General features: G+C 45.3%; 1 long non-coding RNA gene across 2 annotated transcripts in view; it reads right to left on the reverse strand.

Annotated features, from left to right (window-relative positions):
- Positions 1–25: 25 nt before the first annotated feature.
- Positions 26–21,383, reverse strand: part of LOC146786178 (uncharacterized) — a 215,651-nt gene continuing 194,293 nt past the window's right edge. For both annotated transcript variants that reach the window (XR_014970574.1, XR_014970573.1), the window contains exons 2-3: positions 10,520–10,665; positions 26–3,069 (exon numbers count right to left, since the gene is read on the reverse strand). This is a non-coding gene — a long non-coding RNA (uncharacterized LOC146786178). The remainder of the gene's footprint in view (positions 3,070–10,519; positions 10,666–21,383) is intronic.

Below are 21,383 nucleotides of genomic sequence, written 5' to 3' on the forward strand. Positions count from 1 at the left end.
TTCAGTCTCCCCTTCTGCTCTGCCAACTGTCACCAAGGCCATGGGGACTTCAGACCTCTCAAAGTTGGGTTTGAGCAAGTTGATGTGAACACATTTAAGGGGGTTCTAGAGGGGTTTTGAGAGCCACCAGGTAGGTGGCATCCCCCTTCTACTCCTTTACCTCATATGGGCCTATCCAATGATCTTGGATAGCTCTGAGGCCTACAAGCTCCATGACCCATTCCATTCTGGCCAGGCTGAAACTTCTCCAGAGTGGCCTTCTGATCATACCAGAGTTTTCATGACTTCTTCGCTGACCTCAAGATTAAATTTCACCTTTTTCCAGAAGTGCTGCATCTGGTTAGGGAGAGCCAGCATGTAGGTGACTACATCCTGAGGGGTTTTCCTGGGAGCTTTCTCCCACCCCTCTCTCATGAGGCTGAGAGGTCCCCTAACAGGGTGTGTGTCCATGGAGGAGTTGAAATGGGCTAAACCCAACCTCCTTCTGTGACGCTGCCCTGTAGACGAACAGCAGGCATGCCATGAGGATGTCTAGTCACCACAGTTGCAGTCACCGGCCTCAGAGGGATGGTGGCCGCTACAATGTGGCATGGACAACCAAGTCCAGGATTAACCTGTTGTCTAAAGCGGTTTTGGGGTTCAAGAGACCAAAAATGTTGATGTAACCTTCTCAAAGGGAGTGCCCATGACAGTCAAGGAAACCAGGGGAGCCATCGGCTTTATCCCTGCTTTACCACTGGCTTGGAAAGTGGGAGGAGACCTATAGAATGTATCTGAGGGTGTCATCATACGGGGGCAATAGAAGTGGGGGGAAAGCCTGCCAAAGGTCTTGTCCTGCAACATTTAGGGACCACCAGCACACGCACTGCCCCAGGTCCAGGAACCTTAGGCTCACTGTAAATAAACAGATACGTTGATTCCCAAAGGTATCACCTGCTGCCTGGGCCTCATCTTGCCACCCCAAGCCCTCTAGAGTTGGGCACCCTTTCTGCTCTTTGCAAAATTCCTCCTTGATGGTCCTACCCTCAACTTGCAACTCAGCAAGCTCAGGCAGGTTTCTTAGAGTGGCAATGTCCTCCTCAGTAGGTTCAGGGGTGGCTTCTTCAGATGCCCTTTCAACCTGGACAGTGGGAACTTCAGGGGTGGATTGCCCCACCCCTTACTATTCCTCTTCTTGGTAGCTGCCTGGGCCATTGTTCCAGGCCCCCTCGACTCCCCACTCAGGCAGCCATGGAACTTGTGGTCAAAAACCCATTCAGGCAAGTCTAACAAATCCAGATGTGACCTGAGCTCTACTTCCTTCCAGACTATGTGCCCTAGGTCATTGCCCAACAGATAATCTATAGACATGACAGGGCTCACAGCTACTTTTAGAAAACCTGATACCTCCCCCCACTCAAAGGGAACCAGAGCTACAAGGTAATGACTCTCACAGTTGTCAGTGACTATGACCTGGTAGAATGTATTAGGGATGACCTGCTCTGTGGGCACTAGCTGACACCTTACAGAAGTCATGCTGGCTCCTGTGACTCTCAGAGTTGCCTGCTTTTGCCCATTGATTGTGACCCACTGGCCATACTTAGAAGCATTAGAAGGCGTATGGGCTTTGGCACCATCTCTCTAGCCCATAGGGACACTAAGGTAACCTCTGCTTTCATCCCCAAGCTAACTGGAACCGCCTCTTCCCCAAGCGCTATACTCTCCAATTCAGGTGCTTACCCACAGATGTGCCCTCTTGGGACATTCGATATCTCCCTTGGAGTGCCCATACTTGTAGCAATCAGTACACTTGGGGGCAAACCTCCTTGTCTATCGAAGAACTCTTTTCTTTTTAGGTTCAGACTGGGACTGGTTACTATTGTTCTCTTAGGAATTGTTTTGGAGGTCTTTACAGATCTCCTTATTCTTAAGTTTCCCCCCTCTTTCTTCTGGTGGGACCCCTGAACACCCCTCTGGTGATTGCCCCTAGGTACCTTTCTGGACACTCAGGTGCTGACCCAGAGGTCTGCCTCCTTAGCAAGCTCTCTGGGGTCAGTAAGGTCGCTATCAACTTGGTGCTGGTGCAGCTCTGTAAAAAAATATTGAACATGTGCTCTCTTAATATCAGATTAAACAACCCAGTGAAATTATCAACTTTGCTGCCCCGCAACCCAACCATTCAGTTCCTTTCTGGCGTAATCAAGAAAATCCACAAGTCTGTTTCTGCAACTTTTGGCTATCCCTGCACTTGATGTGGCATTTCTCTGAGTGAATCCCAACGTGGTGACCAGGATGGTTTTCATTGGGATTTACCTCATCTGGTCTCCCACCTCTAGTGTAAGCGAGGTATCCCACCCCTCTGGAGGCATGTGTTTCCAGACAGATGCAGCCGAAAACTCTTCTGGGGCCCTGTGTCTCTTAAGGGCAACCTCATAGGCAAAACATCTGTTGTCTATGTCATCCCCGACCAGATAGCTGGGCACCAGATCTTTAGGTATGTGGACCTTCTTGTCCCTCTCAGACACTGCGGGTATGCTGCCACCGTTACTGCTGGACTCTGCTTACTTGGCTCTGAGTTTAAGCTCTTTGAGACTACACTCATGGGACATTCTCCTCTGCTGGCAAGTTTCTTTTCCTCCAGGGTTAGCTCTTTCTCCATCTTTTGCTTGGCCATCCTCAGCTGAAACTCACTCTCTGCCTTGCTGTCCACCAGCCCCTCTGTGGACAGGCCTTCTGGAGACAAACTCTCCACCCTGGCAGGGAGTTCCAATTCAGGAGACAAAAACCTCCCACTAAGCTGAATAATGCATCTCAAGGCTTGCATCCTGGCCCTGCTTCTGCTACTCTATCTCATCCTGCTCATTCCCACCCTCTGTTGTTGCCAGTACTTGGTGAGCCTCTACCCAGGCCCTCATGGTCTTCTGGAGGTCCCGTTTCCTGGTTGTCCTCTTGACTGGAAGTCCTGTCTCCTTAGAGACCTCCTTGAGCTCAGTCACTCAGTCACAGAGTAGGCATCTATGTTGGCTACTCAAACTCCATTCTTGCAGGTATGGTTACAGGCTCAGACAGTCAGGTAGAATGGGGATGAATCTGTAAAAGCAAAAGAGCCAATCAAGTAGAATGTAAAACCTGAAATGGAATCAAATTATTTATCTGGGATCTTTAGTGTAACACCGAATAACTGTATGGCACTGCGCAAACACAAGTCCAAATCTTTCCACTGAACATCAATGTTGGAAATTTGGGTACTGGTTGAGGGGGGGAGGTGAAACCCTTCTCTAGCAACAACCACAGCCTCTGTCAGGGTGAAATACAAGCAACCCACAAGCAATCTCCCGTGCTTAACCTTCTGGTAGCTTTCCACAAAGCAGACAGACTTAACATACAGGCAATGCGTAAAGCACTTCAAACAGTATTAATGTGAAAACACAATGCAACACAATCCCGCACTAATTTAGAAAAATAGATTAAAATGTAATAAACAATTTGAGATCAAAGCAACAAAAACTCCAATCAGAAGAAGCAGAGATATGCAATTTAAAGGGTTTGCTTTAAAATAGTGTCTTGAAGCATAAAGAGCCAGCTGTGGTTATCTGGTTGCACCAGATGAGGACAAAGTTACAAGTTCAGGCCTATCGCAATGTAGCATGGGCCAGCTACAAGGACCAAGCTAGATCCACTGAACAAAGTGCTTTAAATCCTGGTTGTGATCCGTTGCACAGAGGCGTTTCCAAGGAGTTGTGAGGCTGTGATGCAGAGTCCTGCATCATTGACGAGGATTCTGTCGACAAGGGATTTGCGATGCAAAGTCCTGAATCGAAGTTGCTCACAAGTAGTTCCAAAGAAGCAGCAGGGCTGCAACACTGGTGTAACAAAACTTGAGGGGGCCCCCCTGCAAGGTACATTGATGGCCCCCCCTCCAGACTCAATTGGGAGCTCTCCGGCCAGAGTAATGTGCTAAGGAGGCCACCCTGGAACTTATAGGCCCCCTGCACCCTGGGGGCCTGTGTTACCCCACTGGGCTGTAATGTGTATACTTACGTTTTCATTGAGGATGCCATAGACAATGGGCTTGTAATGTGATCGATTGGGTTTAGGATGCATTGCACACTGGTGGTTCCGAGTAGACTGCAGGCTGTGATGTAATATATAGAGTCAGGGATGCATGGTGCTGCGCTGGTTCCAAAGTGGAGCTGGGAGGAGATACGTTGCACTACATCGGTTTCCAGCTGGGCTGGCAGAACACCTTCAGGCTACTTCCAAGGGTCCAGGACTGAGGTGGCACCACCTGGGGGGGGGGGGGGGGGGGGGGGTTGGGGGGGAGATTCAGAGCAGACAGAGTCCAGGTGCTGGGTTCAAGATGATTGGAGCCTTTTCTGTCCCTGAGGCTCTGATCAGGAGGCCAGCCAACTAGCCCTTAGAGTCACTCTGTTAGTCCTGAGTTCAAGATGTCGGTCCACTCTTTTCACTCAGTCAGAAGGGCAGAACGGCAGCAGAGTAGCAGCCCATCTTGCAGAGCAGCACAGCCATTCTTCCGAGTCTTCCACAGGTACAGAGGTGTAGTGAAGATTTGGGTCTGGGGGTCCGATATTTAAACCTGGCGCACACTTTGAAGTAGGAGGAGGTTCTGGAGGTTTCCACTTGTTTGGAATTTCCTGCCTCCCTGCTTTGGCCCCAGCTTGTCTGGGGTCACAAAAGACCATTGTCAAACCCTTTGTGAGTGTGCTCAGGCAGAGGCTTTGTGATGTGCAAGTGTGGTAGGTGACAGAACCTTCAGCTCATCAAGTTAGAGGTGGGGAATCATGCCAGTATCTATTCTCCTTTGTCTCACTGTCTTTGAGCAATGAACAAGCACTAACTGCCAGCTACACCTCGTCATGCGGCCCAGGATACAGGCTGCAGGCATCAATGGTTGGGACAAGAAAATGCCCCCTTTCTAAAAGTGCAAAAGAGACAATTGATGGACAGAATGCTGGAGAATGAAAACATTCACCCCCAGTCACAAGGATCTGGGTTTAATCCATCATTATTTTGCTCACCACACCACCCCAGTTTGGACCCAGCTCACTTTGCCACTGGATTCAAGCTAGCCTGGCTAATGAGGGCTGTTAGCCCGAAACCGGTCCAAGATACTTGTTTCCGGTCCAGGGAAGACATGGCTTGGCAGTTCGGGCTGGACTGTTCCCTTGAGGCACAGGGTCAAGACTGATTTGCATATAGCTGTGTCTGAACTGGGGTGGCGAAGTGAGCTAAAGAACGATGATGGATTCCACCCAGATCTGTGACTGGGGGTGAGTGTCTGAAAAGTTTCAGCGCTCCGTTCGTCATCTCCTTGTGTTTGCTTTGTTCCCCTTTCTAAAAGTGTTGTTTTCGGAATAGTGACTTAATATCCGACTTTAAAGAGGTTTTTAAATCACAATTCTTAAGACATCAAACTTGATATTCCTTCCTGCTCCCAATTGAAAGTTATCAGTTATTAAATGTAATAAGTTAGCCCAATGTTATCCGATGGGAGAGGCTGGCCTTACAGTAGTGAAAAATTAACCTAAGTGCATATCCAACTTTTATAATACACTGGACCCTGCCGTATGGGCTGTTTAGGGCCTTCTCTAGGGGTGACGTATATATTGAAGAGGAAGGCTTAGGCCTAGCAAAAGGTTTATTTTGCATGGTCGGAAATTTCACAATATAAACGGCACACACAGACTCCAGTGGCAGACCTACGACATGTCTAAAGGGCTACTTAAGTGGGTGGCACAGTCAGTGCTGTAGGCCCACTAGTAGCATTTAATTTACAGGCCCTGGGTAAATGCAATGTGCCAATTAGATTTAAGCCACTATTACCAGGTATAAAGGAGAAAGCAGAAGCATTTTAGCAGTGGTTAACAGTGGTAAAGTTCACTGATGCCTACAGTTAGCAAAAACAAGATGAGCAAAAATGGAGAAGTATGGCAAAAAGTTGGCAGTCAGATCACCCTAAGGCTGATAGGCTTAATGCTTGCTACCTAGTGGTTGCCAAGAATTACTGCATACGGCCCATAAAAAAACAATGTTTTTTTGGTTCATAGAGGATGGGGATGGACTGACCATTCTGCCTCTCTGGCATTTACTCAGAGAGCTGCAGGTTGAAAGCAGCTACAATGCAACCTTAAAAGCTTCCATGGCTCTATTGTAGTAATATCACCCTACCAGGAGGAACAGGTCAAAACATTTTTGGCAGGATTGATTTTGGTTTGCAGTCCATGATAATGGTCATGCCTGAAAAACAGATACTGCTAGGACAACATTCATAGAGGTGCAGGTACCCTGTATGGAGCCTCTCACACCACCTGACATTCCCTTCCCTCTGCCCTCTCCACCCTCACTCCCATCACCTCCATTTGTGCCTGTCAATGCACTGCTTGCCAGAGCTTGCAAACCCTAAAGCAAGGACACATAGAGTGTTGCTTAGTTTGCACCTGTACAGATGAAGGTATTGCAGTGCTGATTTGCTAAAAAGGGGGCCTACCTGTTTCTGTGCAGGTAGCGCTGTGTCGATTTGCTTAATGTGGGCTGATAGCTATGTGCTATTGTTTCTGAGCAAGCCCTCATTGTGCAGTTTTGCATAAGCAGAGGTTAGGCTTATTTCTGCCTAAGTACTGGCAGTGGTCTGTTGCATGTCTGTTGCATGCCTGTTGCAATGTCTGCATTATGAGAAAGGGTTTGCCAATGGTCAGAGAGTGTGTCTAAAAATACAGCTTCAGGGGAGAAAGACAAATGGGTACGGCAAATGGAGTTAACCTGAGACCAAACCTTCAACCAAAACTGATGTGTATAGGGACAGGAAAAGAGCATATGAAATAGGCGTGAATGAGTAGCATTGCAGGACCAACAATCTGAAGAAAGTGTGGGTTGAAATTTATGTAAGGATAACGGTGTAAACAGAAGTCGATTATATATAAAGAAAAGTGTTTGAGTTGTGCTGGCTGATCTTGAGGTCTTGCGGAGTTTCAACCATATTTTATCCCAAAATATAGTAGGCCATGAAGAGTGGAAATCAGATTCCCATTGGAGCTCTGTGTGGGTTTTAGATCTGTGTACAATGAGTGTACTAAGGAATTTGTAAATAGATGCGGCACTAGCATGGGTACTTAAAATGGGAAGATTGTTGTGTTGAGGTGAGGAGGATTGCGGTATAGAAGATAGGAGAAGAAGGGATTCTGTTAAATGTTTAATTAATAAATTGAATTTGGTAGAGGAAGATTTTGGTAATTGATAAATTGATTGTGCATCAGAGAAGGTAGGAAAAGAATTGTTTGAGTTTAACTGATGAACCCAAAGTAGACCTCTGTCTCGCCAAGACGTCCAGAAAATGGATTTATTTTTAATTTTAAGAAATGTATTATGCCAAATAGATGAATCAGGAAACTGGTCCTTAATTGAGAGGTGAGATAACATAAAGGAATGAAAGAGTTTATGAGTGGTGTTATGTATGAGTGAAGATAGAAAACGAGATTTATGAGTAAAAGTGAGGGATTCGTCCAGGGAAAAAGAGGATAAAAAGGAATGTTGTAAGTCCCTCCATAATGGGGAAGGATTAGGAGGAGAGTCCATTCATGATTTAGATAGTTGCTTAAGAAGGAAGGCGTTGTGATAAAGTTGAAAATCTAGAAAATTAACCCCACCTTGAGATTCAGGGCGTTTTAGCTTAATTAGAGACATGCGTGTTTTTTTCTTGCTTCATAAAAATATTTAAAAGAATAATTAATTTTTTTGAAAAAGTATGCAGGAAAATTGAGAGGGATAGCTGAGATAATGTAAAAAATTATGGGAGCAAGCATCATTTTGATGGTATCAAGTCTGACCCACCAAGACAAGTATAAAGGATGCCATTTATCGGTACAAGCAGACAGAGTAGAGAGAAGACGGGTCATATTTAGAGATAGTGTTTTCTTAATAGAGGGAGCAAATAAAAGACCTAAATATATATTTAATTTGTTGGCAATTCCATGAAAAATTAGCAGGAAGGAAATTTTGTTTAAAACAAAAGATATTCAAAGGTAAGATTTCACACTCATCGTGGTTTAGTTTATAACCACAAAGAAGAGAGAAAGCATTGACTTCTGCTACAAAGGCTGGAATGGAGATTTGAGGTTTAGATAAAAATAAAAGAATGTCATCTGCATAGACACTCATTTTAATATGAAGCTTATCATGCTGGAATCCATGTATGTCATTGTTCTGCTTAATCTTAGCTAGCAATGGTTCTAAAGCTAAAATAAAAAGGACAGGGGAAAGGGGACAGCCTTGGCGAACTCCTCTCTGTAAAATAAAGGAGTCGGAAAAAGAGCCATTAGTAAAGATGGTAGCTTTGGGTGAGGTATATAATAAAGAAATATAAGAAATGAATTTGGGACCAAAATTGAACCAAGATAAAGTATGAAAAATAAAAGACCAATCCATTCGGTCAAAAGATTTTTCTGCATCTAAAGGAGTGGCTGCAAGAGAGTGGGGATATTTGTTAGCTTTATGTAATATATTAAAGAAGGTCCCGGTGTTGTCCGAGATAATCCGACCTTTCATAAAGCCAGATTGTTCTTTACAAATAATAGACTGTAAGATAAGTTCTAATCGGAGAGCTAGTATTTTAGCGAATATTTTATAATCAGAATTGACTAATGAGATTGGTCTATAATTTTTACAGAGATGAGGGTCTTTCCCATCTTTAGGGATTAAGCAGATGAGAGCATCTTGAAAAGTACCTGAGGAGGCGTTAGAGGAGATAAAGTAAGAAAACAAAGGGAGGAGATGGGGAAGAAGGGTTTTGGAAAAATGGGAATAGAATTCTACTGGGAATCCATCTGGGCCGGGTGCTTTCCCCGTATTTAAAAGTTTTAGGGCTTGGGAAATATCTTTTATGGAGATATTGTGCTCCATTGAAGAAAAATTAACATCTGTGGGAAATTGTTTCTGTATGGAAGCAAGGTAATTTTGTATGTCTAGGGGGTCTGGAGAGGATTCGGGAGTGTATAGAGAAGTATATTACTTTTTGAACTCATCTAAAATCTCAAGATGTTTGGTGACTGGAGCAGAGGCAGAGTTTAATACATAATCAATATTGCAGCGTTCTTTTTGAATTATTAGATATGAAGCAAGAAGCTTGCCTGCTTTGTTTTGGCCACCATAATAACAAGCACTACCTCTAAGAAGGTAGGCAGAGGCATTTTCTGTAGATAATTTATTATATTTAAATTTCTATTTTATTAAATTATTAAGGTCAGCTTTAAAGTTAGTTAACATATAAAGGGATTCAAGTAGTTTAATGGATTTAAGAATCTCAATCGCTTTATGAGAATTTTGACGTTTCTTTTTAGCCACATAAGAAATGATAAAATCCCTAGCAGAAGCTATAAAAGAGTCCCAAACAACAGAAAAGGATGAAACCGAAAATAGATTAAGCTAAAAAAAATTCAGTAATGAATTCTTCAAAGGAGGAAGAAAAAGATTGGTCAGCTAATAATGACGTATTAAAACGCCATCTTTTTTTGGTAGTAGTAATGGGGAGGAGTTCTAAGTCTAACAATACAGTAGTGTGATCAGAAATCAAAATGGAACGGATGTCTGCATGTAACATAGATTGAGTAAGTGTTTTTGAGACAAATAAATAATCTATTTGTGACTGTGATAGATGAGTGGGGGAGAAGAAAGTATATTCACGAAGTTGTGGGTGGCATAGTCTCCAAGAGTCAATGAGTGATCTGTGAGCAATGAGATTGGTGAATTGTTGGTGCATTGGTGAAGGAATAAAAGATGTTTTAGATGTAGGATCAATGTAAGGGTCGACAATGAGATTACAATCTCCACCAAAAATAACATATGGTGTATCAATAGACATCAAAAGTGAAGAAACGTGTGGCCAGAAAGTGTTGTCTGGTTTAATATGTGAAATAGGGTAATAGGTACATCATTAATTTTAAGGTGAATAATTAGCCATCAACCATCATCATCTAAGTCCTGAGAAATTAAGGAAAATTTACGTTTTTTATGAATAAGAATTATGGTCCCATTTTGCTTACTAGCGTCTGGGGAAGAAAAAACATGCCCTACCCATTGTCTCATAAGCTTAAGAACTTCTGACATTACTAAGTGAGATTCTTGTAGGAAAACAATATCTGACTTAAGATTAGATAAATGGGAAGTACCCTTTGCCTTTTAATAGGCGTACCCAAACCTTTAACGTTCCAAGAGATAACACGCAAAGTCATTAAACAATCATATAGATTTGAACATTTACAATATTACAGCATAAATACAAATGCAATAAACAACCTGTAATAATTAAATAGAAAAGAATGATTAACAATTTTTGAATGGGAGAGAAAAAGGGGAAAAGAAAAAGATGGTGAGAAACAGATTGAGTTAGGATATAAGAAAAGGAAGAAAAGTGTTGTCGAGATAGTAACAAAGAAGGGAAATAGGAAAGTGGAACAAGGAAAAAAGAAAAGGAAGCATAGAAGAGGAGAATAAAGTATAATGATAAAAGAAGAACATCAAAACATACCATAGACTTAAACATGGGTGGAGGGTGTTGAAGCAACAGGACGTGAAGACGAACCACACTGAACACTTCCGGGGGAGATCACGAGGAGGGAACTATTCCAGACAATATTAACACAATGGAGGATACAGGTTGGAGGGGGGTAATACCTAAAAGGGGGGAGGATATGGGAAAAAAGAGAAAAATTTGTTTATTTGTCATAGACATTGAAAACACAACATAAATACATGACTACAAATAGAACATAGAAAAAATGATGAGAAACAATCTCAGGAAAAAATGTGAAATAGCTCAAACAATGGGAAACAAAGGGTGGTAAGACCTGAAGGGACACGACACCTGAAATGAAAAACATGGGAAAAAGGAGAGAATGAATTCAATTCTCCTGAACTAGGGAAACATAAAATAAATAGATCACTACAACTTGACATGGGAAAAAATGATACAGTTCTCAGGAAGAAGATGGACCTGCAAAATCCATGGACTCTCCTCTACAATTGTCCAGAAAACGTTGAAGTAAAGCTGAATCTTCATATGTAGTGGTTTTATTTTTGTAAGTGATTTTGAAGAGACACGGATGTATCAAACCGAATTTGGCATTTAAATCTCGTAGTGCCGGTCGCATTGCAAGAAAGCTTTTCCTTCTATCCGCAGTGGGTTTGGCATAGTCCTGTGAGAAAAACAGTTGTGAACCTTGGCAGGAGTTGCGATGCTTGATTTTGGCTGCCTCTAAGACTTTCAACAAATCAGTATATTCCAAGAAATAGAGTATGACCCCTCTCGGTTTAAGCTGAGATGAAGACGCAGAGGGAGGACGTCCCAACCTGTGAGCTCTTTGTATGTTCAAGGGAGGAGAAACTGCAATATCAAGCAGTTGTGGTATAAAAGATTGAAAGAGGGCTATAGGATGAGATCCTTCCAAACCTTCGGAAAGGCCATAAATACGCAGATTATTACGCCTGCTGCGATTTTTGAGGTTTTCAACCTGTTTCTGAAGTTGCAAGATTTCAGCTTTCATAGAGGGGATTTGTTGTGAGAAGACCTGCAACGAGTCAACTTGATTCTCCACAGAAGTCAGTTTGGTTTGAAGTGAGAGCCAGTTATCTTTCAAGCTTTGTAGGCGAGTATTCGTTTCAGTCATATACGGCTTAAGGGCACGTATTTCATCCAAAAGCAGCTCTATTGAGAGAGGTGGAGGAGATACATTAGGCATAGGAGGGCCCTTTTTGACTCTCTTTGTGGAGGATGTTGATGATTAAGTAGTTGGTTTAGGTGTAATCTTAATGTTGAGTTGGGCGGAAGGAGGTTCAGAAACGGGTGTGGGAGAAGATACGGTTGACAAAGGTTCGGTGAGATGAGGCATATTTGTTTGCGCGGAGTCTTCCTTGTCATCCTGTAGAACAGAAAAGGGGTTGGAGGTAGGCTGCTTGGCAGATTTAGAACGGGGGGTAGATAAATTGGGTGAAATGTTGCCACATCCCCCTCCGATTCTGCCCATAGACATGAGAGGAATAAGAAGGTAAGAATTGTAGAGTAGAATGTTGGCAGCTCCCAGTGGGAGAGAGTTGATACTTCAAAAACGACCACAGTAGAATTAGAAATGTTATTTAAGAATTAGTAGTCAAGTTGTAGGAAATCTTCCAGCAATTAGGAAAGAGTTATCATGGATCACAATGTGGAAGGAGTGACGCAGAAATAAAATTTGTTAGGACGAAATCCGCAAACAGAATGAGAGACCCCCTTCCAATATATCAAAAGTAAAGCATGTCCATAGGAAATGACACACATATGAGGAGGAATTGCAGCAGTAAATGCTAGAAAAAACCACAAGATGGCAGGCACCTTCTTCCAAAATATCAAAGATAAAACATTTGCATGAAAAATTTATATTTGTATGAAGAAAAATAACAGCAGCAGTTAGATTCTAGAGAGAAACCACAAGATGGCAGTCAAAAGTCAGTCAGAAAAAACGAAACTGCAGAACAGGGCAGGTTTCTAAAACGTAAAAAGAAGAAATGCTGCAAGTAAAAAGGTGCCGTTCCATAAGATACACATTCCTTTTATGTTAGCATAATCTGAAGAGAAGACCTTTCAGAGGAGGAAACTGGAGAAAGTTAAATGTGGTCCATTCACGGAGCACTTCACACACCAAAAACCAAAAAAATGAGGAAAATGGTCCCAGTATCGTGAAGTGAAAAGAGACCTCTTTAAGTAGTGAAGTAGACAAAAAAATCTGAAGTAATTTGAGGAAAGCGGCATTTCAAAAGGCTGGTGACCGCTATATGCAATGAAAGAAACAAAGAGAGGAAAATGGCGGTCGCTGTCTTTTCACTCAGCGCGCCGCATATTCTAAAGCAGAGTTCGAAGTGATTGCGGGCTTACCGCATCAAAAACGAAGATATCCCTGGAATTAGCAGAGGTTCCGACGGACCAATCTTTTTATTAAAATGTCCCACGAAGCTCCTCCATCGTAAACTCTATCGGCATCCTCGATAACGGCCCAGAGCAGCAGTAGCTGGCCACCATCTTCATCAGCGCTCAAGCCACGCCCCCCAGGGCAAGGTAAGTTTGGATCGGAAAGGACAGGTTTTAGGGGAGGTGGTCGGCTTTAGTGCGCAGGGCGAGGAGGGGCCGGGGGTAGGTTTTTAGGCAAGGGGCGTTTTAGGGCTCAGGGTGGGGAGCTAATGTTAGGATAGGTTTTAGGAGAGGGGTCTGAGTTTTAGGGCTCATGGCGGGGGGGAAGGGGCAGTTTTTAGGGATCAGGGCATGGGGGTCAAGGTAGTTTAAGGTTTTGGTGTTGGTGTCGTTTTTAGGGCTCAGGGGGTTGGGTTAATTATAGGACATGGGCAAGGGTTTTAGGACTCAGGTCGAAGGAGCTGGGGTGTGAACTTTACCACACATACCTTTTCCAAGCATGTCTTTACCAAGAAATTGAGTGGTAAAGGTATGCGCGGTGAAGGCATGTGTGGTAAAGGAATGTACTGCTAAGACACATTCGTTGTTTGGGCTGCGTGGTAGAGGCACATGTGGTTTAGCCATGCGTGCCTCTGTCACACAACCTTCCACAAGTAGCATAGTGAAATGAAAAAAAGCATTTATAAAGCGCGTAGCTACCCGGATGCATCCCAGCGCTGATAGCGGTCAACAGTAGACACCACAGCAATACCAAGGGAAGAGCCAAGTTTTTAGCAATTTCCGAATGGCCAAATAACTGGACTCTTTTTGTAAGCAGAGAGGAAGAGTATTTCACATCCTGGCGGCATTATAGTAAAATAGGTGGCCACTACTTCTGGCCTTATTGATCCTGGGAACAACTGCAAGATGCAAGTCATCTGAACGCTGACGTCTATTCGCCGGGTAAGGCCGGGCAATGGAACAGTTGATAGATGTTCCATTACCCGCTAGCGTCTTGTGGACCATACACATGGCCTTAAAGTTAACTCTCTCCTTAATGGGGAGCCAGTGAAGAGATTTCAGGCTGGTTTTGCAGATTCACGGTTCTGGGTCTCAAGAAGTATCCTCGCTATGCAGTTTTGCGCTGTCTGGAGTTTTGAGATGGTCACCCGAGGAGCTCCTAAATAAAGAGCATTCCGTAGTCTAGGCAGGAAAGAATGAGCGCCTGGACCATAAGCCTTCTTGCCTGAAAGGGAAGAATTGGGAGCACTTTGCGAAGCATCCTTAGGATGCCGTAGCAGGAAGCCGCAACATTCCACGCCTGGAACTTGAAGCTGAGATCTTTATCAAGCCAGATGCCTAGACTTTTTATCTGGGTCTTGGGGGCAGGAACGGATCCCAGACAGGCTGCCCACATTACTTCTGCTTTGAAAAAGAAGGAATTCCTTAGGAGCATCATCTCGGTCTTTTCTCCATTCAATTTCAAATATGAATGATTCATCCACTTGGCTACCTCTTCTAAACAGGGACGAAGGCCGAGAAAGGAATTATCAGAATGGTTTAGTGCTACGACAAGTTGAGTGTCTTCAGCGTAGGTCACTATATGAACCTCAAAAGGGTGCACAATCTCCGCTAGCGGGCTCATATAAACATTGAATAGGGTGGGTCTCAGGGACGATCCCTGAGGAACTCCGCAGCGGAGGGGCCTATGTTTTGAGGTGACATCACTCTCAAAGACCTGGAAGGATCTATCTTCCAGGAATGATTGCAGCAATGCTATGGGTTTTCCAGTCACCCCAAAACTTCTAAGTCTATGGACCAAACGATGGAAGTTGACCGTGTCGAAGGCTGCACTGAGATCCAAGAGGATAACAGCTGTGGTGCCTCCGGCGTCAAGAATCTTCTTAGACTCTTCGACTACTGCTAAAAGAACAGTTTCTGTTCCTTGACGCGGATGAAAGCCGGTCTGTGAAGGGTGGAAAAGGTAATGGGATTCCAGGAATGTAGAAAGCGCTGAATTGATGTGTGTTTTCACCATTTTACTGACCCCTGGGAGAAGTGAGATGGGAAGATAGTTTCCCAGGAGATCCGAGTCAAGACTGTTTTTTTTTAAAGTGCCTTCACCATCGCTCTTTTCCACGGAGGTGGGACCACTCCAGTGGAAATGGAAGCATTGATCAGCCTCAAAATAATAGCGGAGACCGTTCGAGATGCTAGCTTCAGAGTATTAAGCGGAGCTGGGTCTCTAGACCCGCTCTTCACGAGTGCAGACATAGTTTGGAGTGACTCAGAATCCATCAAGGGAAATGCCTCCAAGGAGTGTTCCCTGCTGTGAGGATTAATATCCTCTGTTTGGAGGTTGTTGTGGTTGTCTACAAGTGGAAATGACGAGTATTTTTTTTTAATTTTGTCATAAAAGAAACTTGCAAGTATGTTGCAGCGTCAGCCGGTGTCATCAGGTGTATCTGGGGGTGAGGGTGCTCTAAGCAGGTTTTTCCCTATGCGAAAAAGTTCGCGAGGGAAATTGGCTGCCAGGGACATTCTTTCCTCATAATGTGAGGCCTGGGCCAGTTTAATTTCTGCTTTATACATGTTAGTGGCTTCCCTAGATTCCAGTTTCATATTTAAGGAGAAATCCTTTCTCCAAACTCTTTCAAGTTTCTTGCAGATTTTTTTTAGCTCCTGGAGCTTGGGAGAATACCATGCCATTCTCTTGGACCCAACTTTCATCTGGGTCATTTTCTTCGGGAGAACCCGGTCTAGAGAGCTCTCCATCCACTTATTAAAATTTCCGTTAGCAATAACTGTGTCAGGGTCAGGGATCGGCTTAGTATTTTCTAAAGCTGAAATCCACTCTTCTGAGGGGAGTTTAGGCCAGAGATGTGACATAGTTCCGATCGGCCTGGTTAATGGCGTAGCGCAGGTGGGGGTCCGGAAGAAAGTGATAAGAAAATGATCAGACCCGGGTATTGGAATGGCTTCCCTTCCTGTTAGTTCATCCAGGTTGGAGAATATAGGATCTAGTAAGTGGCACTTCGCGTGGGTCGAGTTGGTAACCTTTTGTTTGCACCGATAGGCCGCAAGATCCTTGATTATCTCCGCTGCGGCCGCATGCGAAGGATCATCAAAATGCAGATTAAAATCCCCAATAGTGTGAAATTAGCGGGGGAGCTGGCAAGATTAGCAGCCATATCAGCCAGTAATTTGCAGAATTAACCAAGTTCCCCGGGGGGACAATAGATTAAAATGCCTGACAGAGTGGAGTGAGCGTGGGGGCAAATCGTGAATAGGAGATTCTCACAGTCTGGTTGCGGACCACCAGAAGTACGGCAGGTAAAATGACTTTTGGTAATGATGGCGATCCCTCCACCTTTACCTGCAATCCAGGCTAACCCCTGGATAAGGTAGCCAGGGCGAAGAGTTTGAACAATATCGGGATCGGATCCAGAGTTGAGCCAAGTTTCTGTCAGAAACAGGACTTCTGGACATTCTTCCTCTAACAGAATGAAGATCTCCACCGCATGTTTGGGCAGTGATCTACAGTTCAGCAGAAGCATTTTATAGGACTTCTGAAGGGGCAAAGTGGTTTGTGGGAACGATGACAATTTAGAGGAACAGTGCAAGCAACCGGTATCCAAACTACCAGGATCAATTGGTATGTGCGCATCAGTTCAGGGGATGGGGTGAGCATCAGTCTTAGGGGCATATTTACAAGGGCATTGTGCCACAAGAACGTAATTTTTAACAATGTTCCTGTGGAGCAATGTCCTGGTTGTTTACAAAGTGCTATTGAGCCCTTTGTTGTGGCTTAACACCGCTTTGTAAATATGGCACTCTTTCACGCTGGTATCTGTGTGAAGAGGTATGTAATGGGTGTTGCTGTGGCTGTTCCACCACAACACCCATTGCTTTTTGATGCTGTCCCAGATTTACAAGGACGTGTTCTTGTTTTTGCATTCTGCAGCACACTTAGAAAGAGCAAAACATCATGAATGCTTGTTTATGTGCAGGAAGGTGTCCCTCCTGCACATAAACAAGCATTACATAATGATGATTTGCTACTTCAATGTGTGCTGCGTTCCGCATCACATGCAGAAGTAACACATCTCCATTATTGATTGTTTATGTGCAGGAAGGGATGCCTCACTGCACATAAACAATCATTCCCTGCAACACAGGCACCTTTGCACTTGGTGCAAGGGTTCCTGCATTGGTGCTAGACGGCTAATTTTAGCGCCAGCACTAGGGAAAACACAGGCTGTGTTGTAAATGCAGTGCATCACTGCATTTGGGAAATGTCAGAGTGCGTCACTGCTAAGTTTGGCACAGCTCCGCTCTCCGACATTTCATTGTACATATGCCCCTTAGTGTGAAATTGAGTCATAGTTACTAAAACAAAACCACAATCCTGGGGTGGCTCCCGGAGGGGCAGGCTTGGGTACCAGCACAACTAGGCTGTACCAGAGACTGTTGGAGGGCTCAATCACCCCTAACACCAGCATCTTTGAGACCTCTTTCTTGATATTGACCCACACATCATCAGACAGCCTGTAGAATTAGTTTTGGAGGCATACTGTCTCCAGTATCTATGTCGTGACTACACAAATGTGTGAGCCCAGGGGTGAGGGAGAAAAGAGAAGCAAAGTGCCCCAGTAACTGGTGATAGTCACTCCGCTGTTCTGTGTTCAGAGCAGAGGTGGGCGTAGTGGGCGTAGTGGGGCTACGTGAAGCAGCACGTAGTGTGCCCAAATCTACGCACACTACGCGCTTCGCGTAGCCCCACTACGTGCCACCCTCCTCCCGCCCGCCCTTCTTTTAAATAATATCAGAAATATAAAATAAATTAAAGTAAAGCGACTTACCGTAAGCGCGGCGTCTCCGGGGCTCCCTCTTCTTCGTTTCTAATTTCTTCTGACAAATGCGCATGCGCGGACGCCCACGCATGCGCATTTCGCGCAAGAAATGCGCATGCGCGGGTGTCCGCGCATGCGCATTTGCCAGAAGAAATTAGAAACAGAAAGAGGGAGCCCCGGAGACGCCGCGCTTACGGTAAGTCGCTTTACTTTAATTTATTTTTCATTGCTGATATTATTAAAAGGAGGGCAGGCGGGAGGTGGGTGGCGGGTGGCAAGCAGCTACGCTTCGCCCTCGGCGTGTGCGTAGCGCTGCCCTGCTTCGCCTACTTCGGAAAGTGCGAAGCAGGCAGCGCTACGTACACTACGTGGGCGAAGCGTAGTTCTACGCCCGGGGTTAGTTCAGAGTAGGGGAGAGTTTAACACCCTCTACTGAGCCATCGTGCTCTTTGGAAGACAGGACGTCAGAGAGATGTTCAGTCTCCCCTTCTGCTCTGCCAACTGTCACCAAGAGCATGGGGACTTTAGACCTCTCAAAGTTGGGTTTGAGCAAGTTGATGTGAACACATTTAAGGGGGTTCTAGAGGGGTTTTGAGAGCCACCAGGTAGGTGGCATCCCCCTTCTACCCCTTCACCTCATATGGGCCTGTCCAATGATCTTGGATAGCTCTGAAGCCTACAAGCTCCATGACCCATTCCATTCTGGCCAGGCTGAAACTTCTCCAGAGTGATAATACCAGAGTTTTGATGATCTCTTTGCTGACCTCAAGATTAAATTTCACCTTTTTCCAGAAGTGCTGCATCTGGTTAGGGAGAGACAGCATGTAGGTGACTACATCCTGAGGGGTTTTCCTGGGAGCTTTCTCCCACCCCTCTCTCACAAGGCTGAGAGGTCCCCTAACAGGATGTGTGTCCATGGAGGAGTTGAAATGGGCTAAACCCAACCTCCTTCTGTGAAGCTGCCCTGTGGATGAACAGCAGGCATGCCATGAGGAGGTCTAGTCACCACAGTTGCAGTCACCGACCTCAGAGGGATGGTGGCCTCTACAATGTGGCGTGGACCACCAAGTCCAGGATTAACCTGTTGTCTAAAGCTGTTTTGGGGTTCAAGAGACCAAAAATGTTGATGTAACCTTCTCAAAGGGAGTGCCCATGACAGTCAAGGAAACCAGGGGAGCCATCGGCTTTTTCCCTGCTTTACCACTGGCTTGGAAAGTGGGAAGAGACCTACAGACTGTATCTGAGGTTGTCATCATACGGGGGCAATAGAAGTGGGGGGAAAGCCTGCAAAAGGTCTTGTCCTGCAACATTTAGGGACCACCAGCACACACGCACTGCCCCAGGTCCAGGAACCTTAGGCTCACTGTAAATAAACAGATAAGTTGATTCCCAAAGGTATCACCTGCTGCCTGGGCCTCAGCTTGCCACCCCAAGCCCTCTAGAGTTGGGCACCCTTTCTGCTCTTTGCAAAATTCCTTCTTGGTGGTCCCACCCTCAACTTGCCACTCAGCAAGCTCAGGCAGGTTTCTTAGAGTGGCAATGTCCTCCTCGGTAGGCTCAGTGGTGGCTTCTTCAGATGCCCTTTCAACCTGGACAGTGGGAACTTCAGGGGTGAATTGCCCCATCCCTTACTATTCCTCTTGTTGGTAGCTGCCTTGGGCATTGTCCCAGGCTCCTTTGACTCCCCACTTAGGCAGCCATGGAACTTGTGGCCAAACAAACCCATTCAGGCAAGTCTAACAAATCCAGATGTGACCTGAGCTCTACTTCCTTCCAGACTATGTGCCCAAGGTCATTGCCCAACAGATAATCTATAGACATGACAGGGCTCACAGCTACTTTTAGAAAACCTGATACCTCCCCCCACTCAAAGGGAACCAGAGCCACAGGGTAATGACTCTCATGGTTGTCAGTGACTATGACCTGGTAGAATGTATTAGGGATGACCTGCTCTGAGGGCACTAGCTGACACCTTACAGAAGTCATGCTGGCTCCTGTGACTCTCAGAGCCGCCTGCTTTTGCCCATTGATTGTGACCCACTGCCCATACTTAGAAGCATTAGAAGGCATATGGGCTTTTGGCACCATCTCTCTAGCCCATAGGGACACTAAGGTAACCTCTGCTTTCTCCCCCAAGCTAACTGGGACCACCTCTTCCCCAAGCGCTATACTCTACAACTCAGGTGCTTGCCAACAGGTGGGGGGATGTGCCCTCTTGGGACATTCGATATCTCCCTTGGAGTGCCCATACTTGTAGCACTCAGTACACTGGGGGGCAAACCTCCCTGTCTATCGAAGAACTCTTTTCTTTTTCGGTTCAGACTGGGACTGGTTACTATTGTTCTCTTAGGAATTGTTTTGGAGGTCTTTACAGATCTCCTTATTTTTAAGTTTCCCCCCTCTTTCTTCTGGTGGGACCCCTGAACACCCCTCTGGTGATTGCCCCTAGGTACCTTTCTGGACACTCAGGTGCTGACCCAGAGGTCTGCCTCCTTAGCAAGCTCTCTGGGGTCAGTAAGGTCGCTATCAACTAGGTGCTGGTGCAGCTCTGTAAAAAAAATATTGAACATGTGCTCTCTTAATATCAGATTAAACAACCCAGTGAAATTATCAACTTTGCTGCCCCGCAATCCAACCATTCAGTGCCTTTCTGGCGTAATCAAGAAAATCCACAAGTCTACTTCTGCAACTTTTGGCTATCCCTGCACTTAATGTGGCATTTCTCTGGGTGAATCCCAACGTGGGGACCAGGATGATTTTCGTTGGGATTTACTTCATCTGGTCTCCCACCTCTAGTGTAAGCAAGGTATCCCACCCCTCTGGAGGCATGTGTTTCCAGAGGGATGCAGCCGAAAACTCTTCTGGGGCCCTGTGACTCTTAAGGGCAACCTCATAGGCAAAACATCAGTTGTCTATGTCATCCCCGACCAGATAGCTGGGCACCAGATCTTTAGGTATGTGGACCTTCTTGTCCCTCTCAGGCACTGCGGGTATGCTGCCACCGTTACTGCTGGACTCTGCTTACTTGTTTCTGAGTTCCAGCTCTTTGAGACTACACCCATGGGACATTCTCCTCTGCTGGCAAGTTTCTTTTCCTCCAGGGTTAGCTCTTTCTCCATTTTTTCCTTGGCCATCCTCAGCTGAAACTCACTCTCTGCCTTGCTGTCCACCAGCCCCTCTGTGGACAGGCCTTCAGGAGACAAACTCTCCACCCTGGCAGGGAGTTCCAATTCAGGAGACAAAAACATCCCACTGAGCTGAATGATGCATCTTAAGGCTTGCATCCTGGCCCTGCTTCTGCTACTCTCTCTCATCCTGCTCATTCCCACCCTCTGTTGTTGCCAGTACTTGGTGAGCCTCTAACCAGGCCCTCATGGTCTTCTGGAGGTCCCGTTTCCTAGTTGTCCTCTTGACTGGAAGTCCTGTCTCCTTAGAGACCTCCTTGAGCTCAGTCACAGAGTAGGCATCTATGTTGGCTGCTCAAACTCCATTCTTGCAGGTATGGTCACAGGCTCAGACAGTCAGTTAGAATGGGGATGAATCTGTAAAAGCAAAAGAGCCAATCAAGTAGAATGAAAAACCTGAAATGGAATCAAATTATTTATCTGGGAGTTTGGGCT

The sequence above is a fragment of the Triturus cristatus genome, chromosome 11, assembly GCF_964204655.1.
Source record: "Triturus cristatus chromosome 11, aTriCri1.1, whole genome shotgun sequence".
NCBI classification, from domain to species: Eukaryota; Metazoa; Chordata; class Amphibia; order Caudata; family Salamandridae; genus Triturus; species Triturus cristatus.